This window comes from Adiantum capillus-veneris, chromosome 2, assembly GCF_014529385.1.
Source record: "Adiantum capillus-veneris isolate H3 chromosome 2, ASM1452938v2, whole genome shotgun sequence".
Taxonomy (NCBI): Eukaryota; Viridiplantae; Streptophyta; class Polypodiopsida; order Polypodiales; family Pteridaceae; genus Adiantum; species Adiantum capillus-veneris.
This window is the reverse complement of record NC_140932.1, coordinates 2,770,941-2,782,152: the sequence shown is the minus strand read 5'-3', so window position 1 is coordinate 2,782,152 and position 11,212 is coordinate 2,770,941.

The following is an 11,212-nucleotide window of genomic DNA, read 5'->3' as shown; positions in this document are numbered from 1 at the left end:
ATAGGAGAAAGAAGTCGCCATGTGAAGGACAAGGACATCAAAGCTGGTGATAAAGTCCTTATGTATGGAGTACGTAAAGAGAAGAAAAAGTTGAAATATGCTGGTAAAGGACCATATAGAGTATGTGAAATTACCCCACAAGGTACCCTTCGTGTGGAAACTCTTGATGGAGTTGAAACCATTGGATTCCTCAATGGGAGTAAATTCAAAAGATATTATGATCCTTTAAGCCAAGAAGAACTACGGGCCATTCATCAAAAGAAGGCCGCCAAAGCACAAACCGAGTTAAAGAAGATACAAGCTCAAGATGAGGCTAAGGAGCGACAACAACGTATAAGACAAAAACGAGAGGCTAACCTTGGAGTCACAAATGCATTCCACGTGGAAATCAAAGAGGATTGGTTGGACTCTGACACACCTCTATGATACCCTATTGAGTTAAATAGTGCCTATGGAAAAGTGCTATATAACGCCTTATTAGACACGGGTGCTAAATATAATCTGCTATCCTATGGGGTGTGGTGTCAGTTAGGGAAGCCACCTCTATCTGAGAGTATTATCCAAGTCAAAGGTGTCAACAAGAAAAAAACTACGGTTTTTGGAATCTGGCACACTTCTGTCAGTTATGACAATGGAATTGTAGCTCAAGACTTTTTGGTCATGCCTACTGGAACTATGGAGGGTAATATAAACCTAGGACGCACGTGGATGATAGCCACCAAATGCACTATTGATTGGGGGACTGGGGGTGTCACAACGCAAAATAAAACTCTTATCCCTACCACTCAAGCCATAGTCCCTGAGATATTGCCTAAGGAAATAAAACCCAAGACATTGCATGTCCAGGAGGTTGAACCATACTTCCCCATAGCCCAACTCTCTAGATCTTCAACTGATGTAGTTGAAAGAAAGCTTGATACACACAAGAACCATCCTAATATAACAAAGAAATCATACAAGTGGGTCCCTAAAGCTTCTTTAGTAACCATGGCTGATGCTAAAAAACGGAAGCCTCGTAAGAAACGTCCCACTCGCTCCAAGAAATGTAAGAAAACGTGGCGCTGGATTCCTAAACGACTATTAAAAGCCCAAGGATACTATAAAGGAAATGATCAAATCTGGGTGCCCAAACGTAAATTGTACTCTTACCTGTCACCTGGCCCATGTAAACCCAATCCTGTGGCTCCAAAACAAATTGAAAATCGTGGAAAGGAAAAAATCACGGAATGCGACACACCTGCTCCAGAGCTAGTTTGGGTACCAAAGAAAGAACGATTTGTTTCACCTAGCTCAGGAACAGGAAAAGCAAATGAAGCCTGCACCAATTTGAGGCGGTCCGGGGCGGGCAACAAGAAGAGTGGCCTCTAAGCACCCTTCTAAGCTCCCGTGCTGCTCAATTGGGTTCGGGTTGGAAAAAACAATAAATACACACACAAATCCGAAACCTAACCCTACACAAATTTGGGGCACCACCTAGTTTTGGATGCGACCTAGGACGCATAGAGAGAGAGAGAGAGAGAGAGAGAGAGAGAGAGAGAGAGAGAGAGAGAGAGAGAGAGAGAGAGAGAGAGAGAGAGAGAGAGAGAGAGAGAGAGAGAGAGAGAGAGAGAGAGAGAGTGCTTGGGCTGCTTTGAAATGTATTGTTAGTGATCAAGTAAACATGAATATATATATAAGAAAGAGAGAGAAGGGGGAAGGGGGTGCTTGTTGCACTAATACCTTCTTATAAATCTGTCATGACCAATCAAAGTGAGATTAGTATTTGTTCAACATAGCTTGAGTAAATTACACTACAACATATCACAAGGAAAGCCAACCCAATCATTGTCTTAAGGTCAGGGGAGTCCTCTCCACCCTATCGCCCTCTTACAGCATGTGGGATTTATGGCTAAATTTTATAACAACACCCGGAGACAAGCTATGAAGAGCTTAAGTAAAACACCAAGACACTTACATATCATTGTTGTCCATGACTTCACATTGGTAGAGAGACAAAGTATATATTCTTAGTCCAAATCCACTCTCCTTTATTCAGTAATGTTGGGCTTACACTAGTAGGAGAAATGATAGGCTTCCTACTCTCAATTAAATGTTGGGCTTACACTAGTAGGAGAAATGATAGGCTTCCTACTCTCAATTAAATGATAACTGTCTCTTACAATGGCATAGATCTCCCTTGCTATTCACCCCAAATACAACACATACATGTGCATAAGTCAATGAGATTCTACTCAAGAGCTCCTTCTCAAGAGATTGAGCTTGTTGGCTTCTAAAGCTATAGCATAGTGCTCTTGCTTATGGCTTTCCCTTTGTGCTAGCTACACCCTCCTTTTATAGCATTTTTGAGGACTAGGGTTACTCCTCTAACCATGGTTGAGTTAGGTTTTCAACATTTTATCCTTTTTTTGCTTGGAATTATCAAGAAGTTGGTGGCGATAGATGAATAAAAGAGACAGTAGAGAAATGCAGGTGATAGGACTTTTCATAGTGGGTTAGTGTTAGTAGAATAGTAGAGTTAGTATTTTTATTAATTTACAAATGGATTTGGATATTTGCAATGGGAGTATCCATGAAGGATACAAATAAGAAATAAAAAATCTTAAGAGGTAAGAAAAGATGGATTTCTTATAATGTTGATGCTCCAAGTGTCTTGAGTAGGGCCAATTTGACGCTTGTTGACAGTCCACTAGCTTTGACAGAAGTTTTTTTCTCCACTCTTGACCTTTGTTGGGAGCCAAGGTAATTGAAGATGAGTAATCAATCCCCATGATGCTGTTCTTCAAGTGAAAAGGTTGAATTTTGTGGTAATAAATATGGATAATTTGGAAGAGGAAAATTGAGACTAGATGATCAATTTTGGGATGGAAGTGTGTCTAGGAGGCATGAGTTCACCATGGTTTCTCTTATTCTTCAAGGTTGAGGAGAAGATGAGTAGAATGTAGAGAGGAGAGGTGAGAGAGGTGGGGATGATTGAAGATGAGTAATCAATCCCCATGATGCTGTTCTTCAAGTGAAAAGGTTGAATTTTGTGGTAATAAATATGGGTAATTTGGAAGAGGAAAATTGAGACTAGATGATCAATTTTGGGATGGAAGTGTGTCTAGGAGGCATGAGTTCACCATGGTTTCTCTTATTCTTCAAGGTTGAGGAGAAGATGAGTAGAATGTAGAGAGGAGAGGTGAGAGAGGTGGGGATGATTGAAGATGAGTAATCAATCCCCATGATGCTGTTCTTCAAGTCAAAAGGTTGAATTTTGTGGTAATAAATTTGGGTAATTTGGAAGAGGAAAATTGAGACTAGGTGATCAATTTTGGGATGGAAGTGTGTCTAGGAGGCATGAGTTCACCATGGTTTCTCTTATTCTTCAAGGTTGAGGAGAAGATGAGTAGAATGTAGAGAGGAGAGGTGAGAGAGATGGGGATGATTGAAGATGAGTAATCAATCCCCATGATGATGTTCTTCAAGTGAAAAGGTTGAATTTTGTGGTAATAAATATGGGTAATATGGAAGAGGAAAATTGAGACTAGGTGATCAATTTTGGGATGGAAGTGTGACTAGGAGGCATGAGTTCACCATGGTTTCTCTTATTCTTCAAGGTTGAGGAGAAGATGAGTAGAATGTAGAGAGGAGAGGTGAGAGAGGTGGGGATGGTAAGTGTAGAAGTGTGTGGGAAAGAGGAAAATGATAAAGTGGAAGAGGGAGTGAGGCTACATGGCATGGGCAAATTGGGACCCACCAATAAAATCATAGCTCAGAGCTCGTAGCTCAAAAAATAATGGAAACATTTGAGGCAACAGTTCAGCTCACGAGCTACAATTCTTGTCTTTATCACCTTTTCAAATTTTCCAGATGCGATTGTTTGTTTAACTGCACAAAGCCCTTGTGGAATCCCTTTTTGGATGATTCTTTGGAATGCCTCCAAGAGTGAGCCCTCCAGAATCCATGCATGCATTCTGTTGGAATTAGGGTTGCAGAGAAACACACACATCTTGGAGAAGACGAAGGAAGCTCAAGGCACACAATGGAGAGTGTGTTACTTAGTGTGCAATGGAAAGATAGATATCCCTAGAGTGATGGGCGTATATACAATGCATGGGGGAAAAAATCTCCTAAAGAGGGAAAAAATGCCCCGGCGGTCCTAGTGTGTTCACACACATCACTACCACATGTATATGGTAAAAAATCCCCCCTGGAGTGATGCGGTGAATGAGAGCTGGCACATGAGTAAAGGGAAGTGCCATGCCCTGAGGACAGGATCAGTCCACAAAGGGGAGTAAGCCCAAAGCTTTGCGGAAAGCTTCAAGCTTCTCACGAGACAATGCCTTTGTGAAAAGATCTGCAAGGTTGTCCTGTGTTGGCACATAAGCCAAGCTGATCTCTCCTGCTGAGATCCTCTCCCTGACATAGTGGTAATGCACCTCAATGTGCTTTGTGCGAGCATGAAAAACTGGGTTCCTCACAACTGCCAATGCGCTCTGACTGTCAGTGTAGATAGTGTTGGAAGTGTCTTGTCCAACACCCAAATCAGCCATAAGGCATCTGAGCCATACACACTCAACCGTAGCTGTGAAGACTGGCCTGTACTCAGCCTCACAACTCGAAGTGGCCACAGTAGGTTGCTTCTTGCTCAGCCATGATATACATGAACTGCCAAGCATGAAACCCAAACCTCTTGTGGACACTCGCGTGTCAAAACAACCAGCCCAATCTGAGTCCGAAAAAGCATGTAAGTCTGGAGGCAATGATTCCCCCTTGGGATAAAACAAGCCAAGATGTAAAGTGCCACTAAGGTATCGGAAAATCCTCTTGACAGCCTGCCAATGCTTAGACCTTGGGCTACGCATAAATTTGCTGACCTGTGAGAGTGCAAACTTAATATCTGGCCTCGTGTTGCATACATAAATGAGGCAGCCAACAGCAGTTTGGTAAAGAGTGACATCAGCAGGATCACCAGCATCATGTAGACTCAACTTCAAACCTGTTTCCATGGGAGTGGCAATAGGTTTGCAATCCTCAAGTCCAAACATACATAGCAATGTCTCTATGTAACTTTTTTGACACAAGGCAATACCACCATCACACTGCTTAAACTGTATACCCAAATAATGATGCAACAGCCCCAAATCTTTCATCTTGAAAGTAGCATTCAAATCAGCCTTAAATTCAGCAATATGTCTTTCATTAATTCGAGTTATCAACAAATCATCAACATAAAGAACCACAATGAGAAGTACATCACCCTCACGCTTTACATACAATGTGCTTTCTGTTGAACTGTTACGAAAGCCTTGTTTGACCAAATGAGTGTCAGCTTTCTCATACCAAGCACGAGGAGATTGCTTCAACCCATACAAAGCCTTGTTACATTTGCACACTTTGTCCTCTTGTCCTTTTATAACAAAACCGAGAGGTTGCGTTACATAAACTTCCTCAAATACATTTGACAGCCTTATCATCCAATTTCTGCGCTGCACTTGTGGCACCAAAGCATATGCCAAACAGCCAAAAACACGCATGTGCTCAATAGAAGGCTTTCTATCATGCCATGCTTCATATGGATTAATAGACTGCAAAGCTTTCGTAGGACACCTGTTAAGTACATAAGTGGCACACATGATGGCCTCAAGCCAAAAACAATGCGGCAAAGCTTGACTTTTGACCATGCATCGTGCCATTTCTGTAAGTGACCTGTTTTTCCTCTCAGCAACGTCATTTTTCTGAGGTGTATAAGGCACTGTACATTGGTGTTTTATCCCACGGCTAGCCAGAAATGCATTAAATTCATGAGACATACACTCCCCCCCTCGATCGGAGCAGAGGGTGCCCATAGTACATTTCAAGACATTTTCAGCCATAGCCAGAAATTGTTTGAAGCACATAAAAACTTCGGACTTCACTTTAAGCGGAAATACCCATGCATGCCTGGAGTAATCATCAATGAAAGTCACGAAGTACAGGTAATTGACCAAGGATGGAGTTTGCATGGGCCCACAAACATCACTATGCACAAGCTGCAACCTACATGTGGCCCGAACTGAACCATCCTTTGGAAACTTAGAATGCTGCATCTTACCCACAACACAGCCTTCGCAAACATGTTTGACAGGTGCTTCAAGAGGCGGCAAAGAAGCAACCATATCAGATTTCTACAAACGCAGCAAACTAGCAAAATTCAGATGACCAAAACGTGCATGCCGCCAAAGTTTTGCATCTGAAATAGCCCTTGAATCTGCAACAGCATTTGCAAAATTTTGTCCACACTTGTCATACAAAGTGAGCTTATACAGCCCACGACACAAAAGGCTAGATGCAACAATTTTATCACCAAAACTGAGATCATGAACTGTACATCTGACATCCACAAATTTGACTATAAGTCCAAGTCTAGCAAGTGCGGATACAGAGAAGAGATTCTTCTTGATCCCAGGTACATAAAGTGCATCAACAAGTGTGAAGGAACTGCCATTAGCAGCAGTGAGCACAATCTTTCCAACTCCCTGAACTGGATAAGAGGCGTTGTTGGCACAAGTGACTGAATTCCCATGAGGAACAGACTCGAGAGAGGTAAACAATTCATGATGTGAGGTAATGTGCTTTGTAGCACCACTATCGAAATACCACACGTGTGAATCTGCAGCAACTGACAAGCATGCATCATGGACAGTAGGATTGTAAGTGCACTCTGTGCTAAAAGCCCATTCTGCATCAACATCAGCAACACAGTTTCCTTTCACAGAAGACTCAACAATGGCTGCATTTGTAGTGGAACCAGCATTTGCAGTGGACCACCCTCTTTCTTCTTAGCCTCTTTGGCCTTCAACTTAGGACACGACTTGATCAAGTGATCATTGGCTTTACAATAATGGCAGCGCATCTTCTTTTTTCCCTTATCACCAGAATTGCCAGACGAAGTACTGCCAGTAGAAGCATTAGGAACAGAATTTTTGCCACTCCCAACAGAACCATAAGAAGTGGTTGCATTATTGCTACCACCCTTTCTTTGAGAATCAATAAAAGCCTGTTCAACTGCACGCTGCCTAGTCTTGTTTTTTCTAGAAAGTGACTCTTGCAACAACAATGTGCATAATGCATCAAACTTGACAACTTTAGGATTTCCTTAGGTCATCAGTCTCCAAGTACTAGCAAAAGTCTGGTAGGAATCTGGTAAGGCATCAAGAATAGTCTGCACAAGGGAACTGTCTGAAATGACTTCACCTGCAGAAATAAGCTGCTCATTGATATCCTTGACACTAGCAAGGAAAGTGTCCATATCATCTTCCTCATGCATAATCTTCGACTCCAGCTCTTTACGCAGCAAAGCAATTTTAGCCTCATTGCGTCTTGCATAAAGACCTACTAAAATATCCCAAGCCTGTTTTGCAGATTTTGATGAACGGATGTGAGGAACAATGGTGCGCTTCACAGACAACGCAATCAATGCATGAGCCTGCGCATCCTTAACATCCCAACGAGCTTGTTCAGCCGTAGGCAAAACAACTATAACATCTGCAATCCTTGCAGCAAGACCTCCAACATCCTCAATATCGCCTACATCCTTAGAACCAGGACGTACATCAATGCCCTACACAATGTTCCAGACACCCTTTGACACAAGAACATGTTGCATCATATAAGCCCACATAGGGTAGTTGTCCCCATCCAACCTGTCCTCAGCAGCAAACATCTTGAACACATCTGTGTTGTTGTTTTCAGCCATGGTAAATGCTGCACCTGATGTGAAAACTGCCCGAAAATAGGAGAAACGGAGCGGGAACAACCTGTGCTATATAGCACAAACTATAGAAGACTATAAGGCACCTGTTATGCACAAAACGGCACTGACATAAATTCTGCACAAAATGACGAAATAGCCTGTGCAGTATTGCCTGTAGTGGAAACGGAGGTCGAAATGAGCCCAAATCAAAATTTTGAGCAGACCCAGCTCTTCGAGCTAACCCAAAATATTTGTCGACCTGCGAACGCTCGCCAAAGCTCACTGAAATCGGAGAAAGTGAGCAGGCGTGTGCTGGAGCAGCTGGCGACTAAGCCCGGGAAGACGTGACCTGCTCTGATACCAATTGTTGGAATTAGGGTTGCAGAGAAACACACACAGCTTGGAGAAGACGAAGGAAGCTCAAGGCACACAATGGAGAGTGTGTTACTTAGTGTGCAATGGAAAGATAGATAGCCCTAGAGTGATGGGCGTATATACTGTAACATTTAATGGCCTATAATCTTATGTGTAGCGGAAATTAGCATGAACATAGTGGGCATTTCATTAGAATAGATTCCTAATGAGAATTACAAGAGTGCTTGGGTGGAGAGAGCAACAAAAAGCATAACACCTAGTTAGATAGCATCGACAATACTTTCAAAAGAGAGAGAAATTAAGCTATTGACAACAGTTGAGGACCGGATTTGCATGGAGCCGGTCCCCCCTCCAAAAGGCTTTGTATTATGGTTTCTCCCATCAAGAGAGACATTGTACAATACAATTCTTTGTGTTCCTTCAAGACTAGCTAGTGCAATGAAGATGGAAGCTTCATACACCAAGCAAAACACTTAATCAAACACAACTTGAATTATCCCCGTTCTCAGACCCAAGACCTCACACACCTTCGAAGATGGTGAGAGCTAGCAGGGTATGAGAGTAGATTGAGAGGAAAAAGGAGTATCTTACGAGAAAGATGTACATCTCCTCACATAATCACTCATATTAGCATAGCTTAGCTTAGTAATTAGCTTGGTAGAGGAGATGAGCATGCATTGAAGCTTGGCTCTTGGTTGGATTTGCATCCACATGCCAAGAGAGTGTTGATGTAGGCTTCTATCTCACAAGCTTGGAGTAGGTGATGAGCTCTCCATTAAAGCTTGGGAGGAGATAGAGTATTCTTCCTTCACACATGGTCAAGTGTGAGTGTGTGTGTGTCCATGCCAAGCAAAAATCAGCCCTCTCTCTCTCTTGGGCGAGCCCTAGCTGCTAATTAGGTCTTGCTTTTGCCTCATTGGACCTCCCCAGGTCAAGCCAATAGGAATTAAACAGCATAAGTGATAGCCTTTAGACATGTGTCCCCCTTTCCCCTTTTGTGAGAGCTTTAGATAATTAAATAATTAAACAAAACTCTCATTGGACCCCTTTGTCTCCTGGCCAATAGGAATCAGGCAAGCCATGAGGCTTCTGAATGCTCATTGGACCCTTTGGGAGACTGCCCAATAGTCTTCTAGGAGACTTATTTCTCATTGGTTTCTTTTATTAAATGTTTTTAAATTAATTAAACTACATTTACTCTAGCTTAATTCTCATTGGTCCACTTCAAGGGTCTTCCAATAGGAACTGGGCACACCTTGTGGGCATCTGGCCTAGGGAGCTGACATGTGTCCCTCATTCCCTTTGTGTAAAGGGAGCCTGTGTGTGTGTGTGTGGCTTTCTCTCTCATCCCCTAGCTTTGGGGCTCGCCCCCTCCCATGTAGGGATGTGCAAAGACTTTTAGGGCACACACAAAGCATCCAATTTTCCCTAGGGTTGACCTTTGGACTCAACCTTTGAATTTTGGAACCTTAGCATTTTGGAAGTCTTAATGGGCTGAACCTTAGGGTCTTTTTGGCCCATTGTTTCACATGGCTCTTTTGCAGATGGCCCCCCCTTTGGATCCCTATTTTCCCTCCTTTGGATCCCTACTGTGGCCGGTCTGCTAGCTTAACCAATATTCTAGCTTTTTCTCCCTTGGCACTTGCCCACATTAAATGATCAGTTTAATATGAGAAAATCATTTAGGAGAATTAGATATTGATTATTATGACATATACAATGCACGGGGGGAAAAACCTCCTAAAGAGGGAAAAAATGCCCCGACGGTCCTAGTGTGTTCACACACATCACTACCACATGTATATGGTAGCACATTCCACATATCCTTGATCTTATTTTGTGGGTCTATAATTGAATGTATTGAGGGGTCCAAAAAATATGTACATATCAAAATATAAATAATATATTTAAAAGTAAATCTCTCTCATTATGAGGCTAACATAAAGATGAATATTTTTGGTGTTCTAATTTATGAGAGTAAAGAGAATAGATGTAGGAAGGAAAAAATATACACGCAAATAAAACTAGTTCATTGTTGAAGATATTGAAGATATTGTTGAGATCATGACATAATTGAATAGTACAACTAAGGAAAACAAATATTGAGGGGTCTAAAAAATATGTACATGTCAAAATATAAATAATATAGGTGAAAAAATATAAAACACAAAAATAAAACTAGTCTGTAATTGAAAATATACACACAAATAAAACTAGTCTATTATTGAAGATATTGTTGAGACCATGATATAATTGAATAGTACAACTAAGGAAATCAAATATTGAGGGGTCTAAAAAATATGTACATGTCAAAAATATAAATAATATAGGTGGAAAAATATAAAGGGTTAAGAAAATCTCTCTCATTATGAGGCTATCATAAAAAGATGAATATCTTTGGTGTTCTAATTTATGAGAGTGAAAGAGAATAATTATAGGAAGGGAAAAATACACACAAATATAATTTTTTCTTTTGGATTTTTGTTGGGTGGAGTTACACCAAAAATAAGAGAAGCTTGCATAAAAATATTTCTATATGGAATAAAGAGTATGCAAAATGGAAAGAAAAATTGTGGTAATGGTGAGTCAATGTACATAGCATACATAGGCAAATAACACACACTTAGGTAAAAATATTTAAATAGATACCAAAATAATTATGAAAAATCCTTATATCTAGGCCCTATATATAATGAGATATTTACACACAAAGAGGCCATAATAAACTTTTTTTTATTTTCTTTATTTATTTTGGCTCAACTAGCCAAAATAAATAAATAACCAACTAACCCTCAATTAACTAGCCCAGTGATTAGCTAATTGAGGGTTTTTAAGGAGATATGGGAAAAGTCCCCTAACTCACACACGCCTATGTACAGTGAAAGGGTGAGGATAACCATAGGATAACCTATGTACAGTGAAAGGGTGACGATAACCATAGTGTTTGATGAGTGATTTGATAGGGTGAGATAGCTCACTATGTCAATTTTGAAGAGCCGAAAAACGGATGTCAATGGTATACAGATGGAGATAAGGCGTGCTTTAATAGATTTAAGTTTCATGAATGGCGCTAAAGGCTTATTAAAGCCTAACATGTGCAAGCTCTTGAATGGCACCTTAAAA